This window comes from Denticeps clupeoides, chromosome 14, assembly GCF_900700375.1.
Source record: "Denticeps clupeoides chromosome 14, fDenClu1.1, whole genome shotgun sequence".
NCBI classification, from domain to species: Eukaryota; Metazoa; Chordata; class Actinopteri; order Clupeiformes; family Denticipitidae; genus Denticeps; species Denticeps clupeoides.
The window spans coordinates 1,250,911-1,262,990 of NC_041720.1; positions in this window are offsets into that span (position 1 = coordinate 1,250,911).

Here is a 12,080-nt window from a genome sequence, read left to right on the forward strand (position 1 = left end):
TCTTCAATTCCAAATGTTTGAAATTTTGTGTCTCCAAATATAGAGCCTGATGTGGTTAGAAACTTACTGTCTACTGACATCACAACATCTTCAGTGTCTCTGGCCTGGAGCAGCCCACGAGGACAAAGTTCCTTCTATAGAATTACATTTTCAAACGGAAATGGAACCTCTAGCCTCAATACCACAGACTTGTCAATTACCATCACCAGTTTGACACCAGGAGTGGATTACCAATTTTTGGTCATGGCTGTAGCAGCGGATAACACAACAGAAGGAAGTCCTGTAGGAATTTCATCATACACAAGTAAACGACTATGTGACATGGCAGAATGTCATTTGTTTCAGTACACCTTTTATTGTAATGATCAATGGTATCAGAATTTTTTAACTTCAGATAATTTTTTCTGTTATTCCATAGAACCAGATGTGGTTAGAAATCTGTTGACCACTGAGATCACAACATCTTCAGTGTCTCTGGCCTGGAGCAGCCCACTGGGACAAAGTTCCTTCTACAGAGTGGAATGGACAAACGGAACTGGAATTTCCAGTCTCAGTACCACAGACTTATCGGTTACCATTACTAGCCTGATATCAGGAGTGAATTACCAAGTCACAGTCATCACCTTGGCTGCAGATGGCATAACACAAGGAAGTCCTGTGGGAATATCACCGTATACAAGTAAACATTTCTCATGCAATATGGATACGGATATTTAATATGAGTTTTTTTTTATTAAACAAACCTTTCCATGTTCTGCTACTTTACGTATTTTGTCACCTATTTCTTTAGAACCTGATTCGGTTAAAAATCTGGTGATCACCAACATCACAACATCTTCAGTGTCTCTATCCTGGAGCAATCCAGACGGTCAAAGATCCTTCTACATAATTGAATGGACAAACGGAACAGGAATTACCATTCAAAACACCACAGAGTCATCAATTACCATTTCTAGTCTGACAGCAGGAGTGAACTACCAATTCAAGGTCACCACTGTAGCTGCAGATGGCATAACAGAAGGAAGTCCAGTGCGAACATCAACATATACAAGTAAATTTGAGTCATACAATCAGACGTGTTGGCTTTACGAAACCGCCCCCTTGTTGTGACAATCAATGTTTTCCAAGTTCTTCAAGCTTTCATGTCTTATCCTTTCTGTCCTCAGAAGCTGATGCCATCATAAATCTGACGATTACTGATATCACAACATCATCAGTGTCTTTGACCTGGAATCGTCCACTGGGACAAAGTTCCTTCTATATAATTGAATGGACAGACGGAACAAGAATTTCCAGTCTCAATACCACAGACTTGTCAATTACCATTTCTAGTCTGACATCAGGAGTGAATTACCAATTCAAGTTCATAAGTGTAGCTGCAGATAACACAACAGAAGGAAGTCTGGTGGGAATCTCAGCATTTACAAGTAAATCATTTACATTGTTTGGGAACTACATATTTAGACTGCATTTTGTTTTCATTAGAGAACAGTTTACAGTTTCAAATATGTCACATTTGGTATCTCCTATTACTCAGAGCCTGATGTGGTCACAAACCTGGTGAGCACTGAGATCGCAACATCTTCAGTTTCTCTGTCCTGGAACAGTCCAGAAGGAGAAAGTTCCTTCTACAGAATTGAATGGACAAGTGGCAGTGGAAGTTCCAGTGTTGATACCACAGAGTTGTCAATTACCATCACTAGTTTGACACCAGGAGTAGATTACCAATTTACAGTCATCACCGTAGCAGCAGATAATATAACCGAAGGAAGTCCAGTGGGAATTTCAGCATATACACGTAATTGTTTTATTCCATTCGGGAAATCTTGTTAACAGTTCGTCCAGGATTTTGCAATTGTGTGATCCCAACAATTAACACAAATTCAGCCACTCAGTGCAAATTATTTGCGTTTTTTTTTTTTTTCTCACTTTTGTCGAATCACTGCAATTTTTTGCCATTTTGACATATTGCAGCAGTTTTTACATTTTGCGTGACTGAAACATAATCAGTTTTACATCCACGTTACCGAACATGCAGATATGTGCGACAGGACTGCTGCTCATGTACCCTCAAAAATTTCCACTAATGGTCATGCAGAACAGTTCCCAAGTGTTCTGCACGAAAGGTGGGGTAAACCTTTGTTACAGAGAGTTGCAGATATGCGCGACCACCCAAAGCAAATCATCCTGATGTAGCCTCGCTTATTTCAGTGTTTTTACTGCAACCTTCTGAAGAAATAAACACTGCCAGTTGTATAGCAAATTTTTACTAAAGTTGCCACAAATTCGGGTATTTTAGATCGCAATGATCACAAAAGTTTATCGTGAAAACCTGGAAGGACGGTTTTAAATAACAACGCAACATTTTGAGGAGGAAGTTCGGCTTCAAGTCTGACTGTTTGAAATTTTGTGTCTCCAAATATAGAGCCTGATGTGGTGAGAAATCTGTTGACCACTGAGATCACAACATATTCAGTGTCTCTGGCCTGGAGCAGCCCACGAGGACAAACTTCCTTCTATAGAATTAATTTTTCAAACGGAACTGGAACCTCTAGCCTCAATACCACAGACTTGTCAATTATCATCACCAGTTTGACACCAGGAGTGGATTACCAGTTTTTGGTCATGGCTGTAGCAGCGGATAAGACAACAGAAGGAAGTCCTGTAGGAATTTCATCATACACAAGTAAACGACTATGTGACATGGCAGATTGTCATTTGTTTCAGTACACCTTTCATTCTAATGATCAATGGTATCAGAATTTTTTAACTTCAGATAATTTTTTCTGTTATTCCATAGAACCAGATGTGGTTAGAAATCTGTTGACCACTGAGATCACAACATCTTCAGTGTCTCTGGCCTGGAGCAGCCCACTGGGGCAAAGTTCCTTCTATAGAATTACATTTTCAAACGGAACTGGAACATCTAGCCTCAATACCACAGACTTGTCAATTATCATCACCAGTCTGACACCAGGAGTGGATTACCAATTTTTGGTCATGGCTGTAGCTGCAGATAACACAACAGAAGGAAGTCCGGTGGGAATCTCAGCATATACAAGTAAATAATTTACATTGTTTGGGAACTACATATTTACACTGCATTTTGTTTTCATTAGAGAACAGTTTACAGTTTCAAAAATGTCGCATTTGGTTTCTCCTATTACTCAGAGCCTGACGTAGTCACAAACCTGGTGAGCACCGAGAACACAACATCTTCAGTTTCTCTGTCCTGGAACAGTCCAGAAGGAGAAAGTTCTTTCTACAGAATTGAATGGACAAGTGGCAGTGGAAGTTCCAGTGTTGATACCACAGACTTGTCAATTACCATCACCAGTCTGACACCAGGAGTGGATTACCAATTTTTGGTCATGGCTGTAGCAGCGGATAACACAACAGAAGGACGTCCTGTAGGAATTTCATTATACACAAGTAAATGATTATGTGACATGGCAGATTGTCATTTGTTTCAGTACACCTTTTGTTGTAACGATCAATGTGTTCCAAATTTTTTAACTTCAGATTATTTTTTCTGTTTTTCCATAGAACCAGATGTGGTTAGAAATCTGTTGACCACTGAGATCACAACATCTTCAGTGTCTCTGGCCTGGAGCAGCCCACTGGGACAAAGTTCCTTCTACAGAGTGGAATGGACAAACGGAACTGGAATTTCCAGTCTCAGTACCACAGACTTATCGGTTACCATTACTAGCCTGATATCAGGAGTGAATTACCAAGTCACAGTCATCACTTTGGCTGCAGATGGCATAACACAAGGAAGTCCTGTGGGAATATCACCGTATACAAGTAAACATTTCTCATGCAATATGGATATGGATATTTAATATGAGTTTTTTTATTAAACAAACCTTTCCATGTTCTGCTACTTTACGTATTTTGTCACCTATTTCTTTAGAACCTGATTCGGTTAAAAATCTTGTGATCACCAACATCACAACATCTTCAGTGTCTCTATCCTGGAGCAATCCAGAGGGTCAAAGATCCTTCTACATAATTGAATGGACAAACGGAACAGGAATTAACCATTCCAAAACACCACAGAGTCATCAATTACCATTTCTAGTCTGACGCAGGAGTGAACTACCAATTCAAGGTCCACCACTGTAGCTGCAGATGGCATAACAAAAGGAAGTCCAGTGCGAACATCAACATATACAAGTAAATTTGAGTCATACAATCGGACGTGTTGGATTTATGAAACCGCCCCCCTTGTTGTGACATCAATGTTTTCCAAGTTCTTCAAGCTTTCATGTCTTATCCTTTCTGTCCTCAGAAGCTGATGCCATCATAAATCTGACGATTACTGATATCACAACATCATCAGTGTCTTTGACCTGGAATCGTCCACTGGGACAAAGTTCCTTCTATATAATTAAATGGACAGACGGAACAAGAATTTCCAGTCTCAATACCACAGACTTGTCAATTACCATTTCTAGTCTTACATCAGGAGTGAATTACCAATTCAAGTTCATAAGTGTAGCTGCAGATAACACAACAGAAGGAAGTCCGGTGGGAATCTCAGCATTTACAAGTAAATCATTTACATTGTTTGGGAACTACATATTTAGACTGCATTTTGTTTTCATTAGAGAACAGTCTACAGTTTCAAATATGTCACATTTGGTATCTCCTATTACTCAGAGCCTGATGTGGTCACAAACCTGGTGAGCACTGAGATCGCAACATCTTCAGTTTCTCTGTCCTGGAACAGTCCAGAAGGAGAAAGTTCCTTCTACAGAATTGAATGGACAAGTGGCAGTGGAAGTTCCAGTGTTGATACCACAGAGTTGTCAATTACCATCACTAGTTTGACACCAGGAGTAGATTACCAATTTACAGTCATCACCGTAGCAGCAGATAATATAACCGAAGGAAGTCCAGTGGGAATTTCAGCATATACACGTAATTGTTTTATTCCATTCGGGAAATCTTGTTAACAGTTCGTCCAGGATTTTGCGATTGTGTGATCCCAACAATTAACACAAATTCAGTCACTCAGTGCAAATTATTTGCATTTTTTTTTTTCACTTTTGTCGAATCACTGCAATTTTTTGCCATTTTGACATGTTGCAGCAGTTTTACATTTTGCGTGACTGAAACATAATCAGTTTTACATCCACGTTACCGAACATGCAGATATGTGCGACAGGACTGCTGCTCATGTACCCTCAAAAATTTCCACTAATGGTCATGCAGAACAGTTCCCAAGTGTTCTGCACGAAAGGTGGGGTAAACATTTGTTACAGAGAGTTGCAGATATGCTCGACCACCCAAAGCAAATCATCCTGATTTAGCCTCGCTTATTTCAGCGTTTTTACTACAACCTTCTGAAGAAATAAACACTGCCAGTTGTATAGCAAATTTTTACTAAAGTTGCCACAAATTCGGGTATTTTAGATCGCAATGATCACAAAAGTTTATCGTGAAAACCTGGAAGGACGGTTTTAAATAACAACGCAACATTTTGAGGAGGAAGTTCGGCTTCAAGTCTGACTGTTTGAAATTTTGTGTCTCCAAATATAGAGCCTGATGTGGTGAGAAATCTGTTGACCACTGAGATCACAACATATTCAGTGTCCTCTGGCCTGGAGCAGCCCACGAGGACAAACTTCCTTCTATAGAATTAATTTTTCAAACGGAACTGGAACGTCTGGCCTCAATACCACAGACTTGTCAATTATCATCACCAGTTTGACACCAGGAGTGGATTACCAATTTTTGGTCATGGCTGTAGCAGCGGATAAGACAACAGAAGGAAGTCCTGTAGGAATTTCATCATACACAAGTAAACGACTATGTGACATGGCAGAATGTCATTTGTTTCAGTACACCTTTTATTGTAATGATCAATGGTATCAGAATTTTTTAACTACAGATAATTTTTTCTGTTATTCCATAGAACCAGATGTCGTTAGAAATCTGTTGACCACTGAGATCACAACATCTTCAGTGTCTCTGGCCTGGAGCAGCCCACTGGGACAAAGTTCCTTCTATAGAATTACATTTTCAAACGGAACTGGAACATCTAGCCTCAATACCACAGACTTGTCAATTACCATTACCAGTCTGACACCAGGAGTGGATTACCAATTTTTGGTCATGGCTGTAGCAGCGGATAACACAACAGAAGGAAGTCCTGTAGAAATTTCATCATACACAAGTAAACGACTATGTGACATGGCAGAATGTCATTTGTTTCAGTACACCTTTTATTGTAATGATCAATGGTATCAGAATTTTTTAACTTCAGATAATTTTTTCTGTTATTCCATAGAACCAGATGTGGTTAGAAATCTGTTGACCACTGAGATCACAACATCTTCAGTGTCTCTAGCCTGGAGCAGCCCACTGGGACAAAGTTCCTTCTATAGAATTACATTTTCAAACGGAACTGGAACCTCTAGCCTCAATACCACAGACTTGTCAATTACCATCACCAGTCTGACACCAGGAGTGGATTACCAATTTTTGGTCATGGCTGTAGCAGCGGATAACACAACAGAAGGAAGTCCTGTAGGACTTTCATCATACACAAGTAAATTATAATGTGACATGGCAGAATGTCTTTGGTTTCAGTCTACTATTAATTGTAACGATCAATTGTTTCCGAATTTTCTAAATTCAGATAATTTTTTTCTGTTTTTCCATAGAACCAGATGTGGTTAGAAATTTGTTGGCCACTGAGATCACAACATCTTCAGTGTCTCTGGCCTGGAGCAGCCCACTGGGACAAAGTTCATTCTATATAATTAAATGGACAGACGGAACAAGAATTTCCAGTGTCAAAACCACAGACTTGTCAATGACCATCAACAATTTGACACCAGGAGTGGATTACCAATTTTTGGTCATGGCTGTAGCTGCAGATAACACAACAGAAGGAAGTCCGGTGGGAATCTCAGCATATACAAGTAAATAATTTACATTGTTTGGGAACTACATATTTACACTGCATTTTGTTTTCATTAGAGAACAGTTTACAGTTTCAAAATGTCGCATTTGGTTTTCTCCTATTACTCAGAGCCTGACGTAGTCACAAACCTGGTGAGCACCGAGAACACAACATCTTCAGTTTCTCTGTCCTGGAACAGTCCAGAAGGAGAAAGTTCTTTCTACAGAATTGAATGGACAAGTGGCAGTGGAAGTTCCAGTGTTGATACCACAGACTTGTCAATTACCATCACCAGTCTGACACCAGGAGTGGATTACCAATTTTGGTCATGGCTGTAGCAGCGGATAACACAACAGAAGGACGTCCTGTAGGAATTTCATTATACACAAGTAAATGATTATGTGACATGGCATATTGTCATTTGTTTCAGTACACCTTTTGTTGTAACGATCAATGGGTTCCAAATTTTTTAACTTCACATTATTTTTTCTGTTTTTCCATAGAACCAGATGTGGTTAGAAATCTGTTGACCACTGAGATCACAACATCTTCAGTGTCTCTGGCCTGGAGCAGCCCACTGGGACAAAGTTCCTTCTACAGAGTGGAATGGACAAACGGAACTGGAATTTCCAGTCTCAGTACCACAGACTTATCGGTTACCATTACTAGCCTGATATCAGGAGTGAATTACCAAGTCACAGTCATCACTTTGGCTGCAGATGGCATAACACAAGGAAGTCCTGTGGGAATATCACCGTATACAAGTAAACATTTCTCATGCAATATGGATATGGATATTTAATATGAGGTTTTTTTATTAAACAAACCTTTCCATGTTCTGCTACTTTACGTATTTTGTCACCTATTTCTTTAGAACCTGATTCGGTTAAAATCTTGTGACCACCAACATCACAACATCTTCAGTGTCTCTATCCTGGAGCAATCCAGAGGGTGAAAGATCCTTCTACATAATTGAATGGACAAACGGAACAGGAATTACCATTCAAAACACCACAGAGTCATCAATTACCATTTCTAGTCTGACAGCAGGAGTGAACTACCAATTCAAGGTCACCACTGTAGCTGCAGATGGCATAACAAAAGGAAGTCCAGTGCGAACATCAACATATACAAGTAAATTTGAGTCATACAATCGGACGTGTTGGATTTATGAAACCGCCCCCTTGTTGTGACAATCAATGTTTTCCAAGTTCTTCAAGCTTTCATGTCTTATCCTTTCTGTCCTCAGAAGCTGATGCCATCATAAATCTGACGATTACTGATATCACAACATCATCAGTGTCTTTGACCTGGAATCGTCCACTGGGACAAAGTTCCTTCTATATAATTGAATGGACAGACGGAACAAGAATTTCCAGTCTCAATACCACAGACTTGTCAATTACCATTTCTAGTCTTACATCAGGAGTGAATTACCAATTCAAGTTCATAAGTGTAGCTGCAGATAACACAACAGAAGGAAGTCCGGTGGGAATCTCAGCATTTACAAGTAAATCATTTACATTGTTTGGGAACTACATATTTAGACTGCATTTTGTTTTCATTAGAGAACAGTTTACAGTTTCAAATATGTCACATTTGGTATCTCCTATTACTCAGAGCCTGATGTGGTCACAAACCTCGTGAGCACTCAGATCGCAACATCTTCAGTTTCTCTGTCCTGGAACAGTCCAGAAGGAGAAAGTTCCTTCTACAGAATTGAATGGACAAGTGGCAGTGGAAGTTCCAGTGTTGATACCACAGAGTTGTCAATTACCATCACTAGTTTGACACCAGGAGTAGATTACCAATTTACAGTCATCACCGTAGCAGCAGATAATATAACCGAAGGAAGTCCAGTGGGAATTTCAGCATATACACGTAATTGTTTTATTCCATTTGGGAAATCTTGTTAACAGTTCGTCCAGGATTTTGCGATTGTGTGATCCCAACAATTAACACAAATTCAGCCACTAAGTGCAAATTATTTGCGTTTTTTTTTTTTTCACTTTTGTCGAATCACTGCAATTTTTTGCCATTTTGACTTATTGCAGCAGTTTTTTACATTTTGCGTGACTGAAACATAATCAGTTTTTACATCCACGTTACCGAACATGCAGATATATGCGACAGGACTGCTGCTCATGTACCCTCAAAAATTTCCACTAATGGTCATGCAGAACAGTTCCCAAGTGTTCTGCACGAAAGGTGGGGTAAACATTTGTTACAGAGAGTTGCAGATATGCTCGACCACCCAAAGCAAATCATCCTGATGTAGCCTCGCTTATTTCAGCGTTTTTACTACAACCTTCTGAAGAAATAAACACTGCCAGTTGTATAGCAAATTTTTACTAAAGTTGCCACAAATTCGGGTATTTTAGATCGCAATGATCACAAAAGTTTATCGTGAAAACCTGGAAGGACGGTTTTAAATAACAACGCAACATTTTGAGGAGGAAGTTCGGCTTCAAGTCTGACTGTTTGAAATTTTGTGTCTCCAAATATAGAGCCTGATGTGGTGAGAAATCTGTTGACCACTGAGATCACAACATATTCAGTGTCTCTGGCCTGGAGCAGCCCACGAGGACAAACTTCCTTCTATAGAATTAATTTTTCAAACGGAACTGGAACCTCTAGCCTCAATACAACAGACTTGTCAATTATCATCACCAGTTTGACACCAGGATGGATTACCAGTTTTTGGTCATGGCTGTAGCAGCGGATAAGACAACAGAAGGAAGTCCTGTAGGAATTTCATCATACACAAGTAAATGACTATGTGACATGGCAGAATGTCATTTGTTTCAGTACACCTTTTATTCTAATGATCAATGGTATCAGAATTTTTTAACTTCAGATAATTTTTTCTGTTATTCCATAGAACCAGATGTGGTTAGAAATCTGTTGACCACTGAGATCACAACATCTTCAGTGTCTCTGGCCTGGAGCAGCCCACTGGGGCAAAGTTCCTTCTATAGAATTACATTTTCAAACGGAACTGGAACATCTAGCCTCAATACCACAGACTTGTCAATTATCATCACCAGTTTGACACCAGGAGTGGATTACCAATTTTTGGTCATGGCTGTAGCAGCGGATAACACAACAGAAGGAAGTCCTGTAGAAATTTCATCATACACAAGTAAACGACTATGTGACATGGCAGAATGTCATTTGTTTCAGTACACCTTTTATTGTAATGATCAATGGTATCAGAATTTTTTAACTTCAAATAATTTTTTCTGTTATTCCATAGAACCAGATGTGGTTAGAAATCTGTTGACCACTGAGATCACAACATCTTCAGTGTCTCTGGCCTGGAGCAGCCCACTAGGACAAAGTTCCTTCTATAGAATTACATCTTCAAACGGAACTGGAACCTCTAGCCTCAATACCACAGACTTGTCAATTACCATCACCAGTCTGACACCAGGAGTGGATTACCAATTTTTGGTCATGGCTGTAGCAGCGGATAACACAACAGAAGGAAGTCCTGTAGGACTTTCATCATACACAAGTAAATTATAATGTGACATGGCAGAATGTCTTTGGTTTCAGTCTACTATTAATTGTAACGATCAATTGTTTCCGAATTTTTTAAATTCAGATAATTTTTTCTGTTTTTCCATAGAACCAGATGTGGTTAGAAATCTGTTGACCACTGAGATCACAACATCTTCAGTGTCTCTGGCCTGGAGCAGCCCACTGGGACAAAGTTCCTTCTATATAATTAAATGGACAGACGGAACAAGAATTTCCAGTGTCAAAACCACAGACTTGTCAATTACCATCAACAATTTGACACCAGGAGTGGATTACCAATTTTTGGTCATGGCTGTAGCTGCAGATAACACAACAGAAGGAAGTCCGGTGGGAATCTCAGCATATACAAGTAAATAATTTACATTGTTTGGGACTACATATTTACACTGCATTTTGTTTTCATTAGAGAACAGTTTACAGTTTCAAAAATGTCGCATTTGGTTTCTCCTATTACTCAGAGCCTGACGTAGTCACAAACCTGGTGAGCACCGAGACACAACATCTTCAGTTTCTCTGTCCTGGAACAGTCCAGAAGGAGAAAGTTCTTTCTACAGAATTGAATGGACAAGTGGCAGTGGAAGTTCCAGTGTTGATACCACAGACTTGTCAATTACCATCACCAGTCTGACACCAGGAGTGGATTACCAATTTTTGGTCATGGCTGTAGCAGCGGATAACACAACAGAAGGACGTCCTGTAGGAATTTCATTATACACAAGTAAATGATTATGTGACATGGCATATTGTCATTTGTTTCAGTACACCTTTTGTTGTAACGATCAATGGGTTCCAAATTTTTTAACTTCACATTATTTTTTCTGTTTTTCCATAGAACCAGATGTGGTTAGAAATCTGTTGACCACTGAGATCACAACATCTTCAGTGTCTCTGGCCTGGAGCAGCCCACTGGGACAAAGTTCCTTCTACAGAGTGGAATGGACAAACGGAACTGGAATTTCCAGTCTCAGTACCACAGACTTATCGGTTACCATTACTAGCCTGATATCAGGAGTGAATTACCAAGTCACAGTCATCACCTTGGCTGCAGATGGCATAACACAAGGAAGTCCTGTGGGAATATCACCGTATACAAGTAAACATTTCTCATGCAATATGGATATGGATATTTAATATGAGTTTTTTTTATTAAACAAACCTTTCCATGTTCTGCTACTTTACGTATTTTGTCACCTATTTCTTTAGAACCTGATTCGGTTTAAAAATCTTGTGACCACCAACATCACAACATCTTCAGTGTCTCTATCCTGGAGCAATCCAGAGGGTGAAAGATCCTTCTACATAATTGAATGGACAAACGGAACAGGAATTACCATTCAAAACACCACAGAGTCATCAATTACCATTTCTAGTCTGACAGCAGGAGTGAACTACCAATTCAAGGTCACCACTGTAGCTGCAGATGGCATAACAAAAGGAAGTCCAGTGCGAACATCAACATATACAAGTAAATTTGAGTCATACAATCGGACGTATTGGATTTATGAAACCGCCCCCTTGTTGTGACAATCAATGTTTTCCAAGTTCTTCAAGCTTTCATGTCTTATCCTTTCTGTCCTCAGAAGCTGATGCCATCATAAATCTGACGATTACTGATATCACA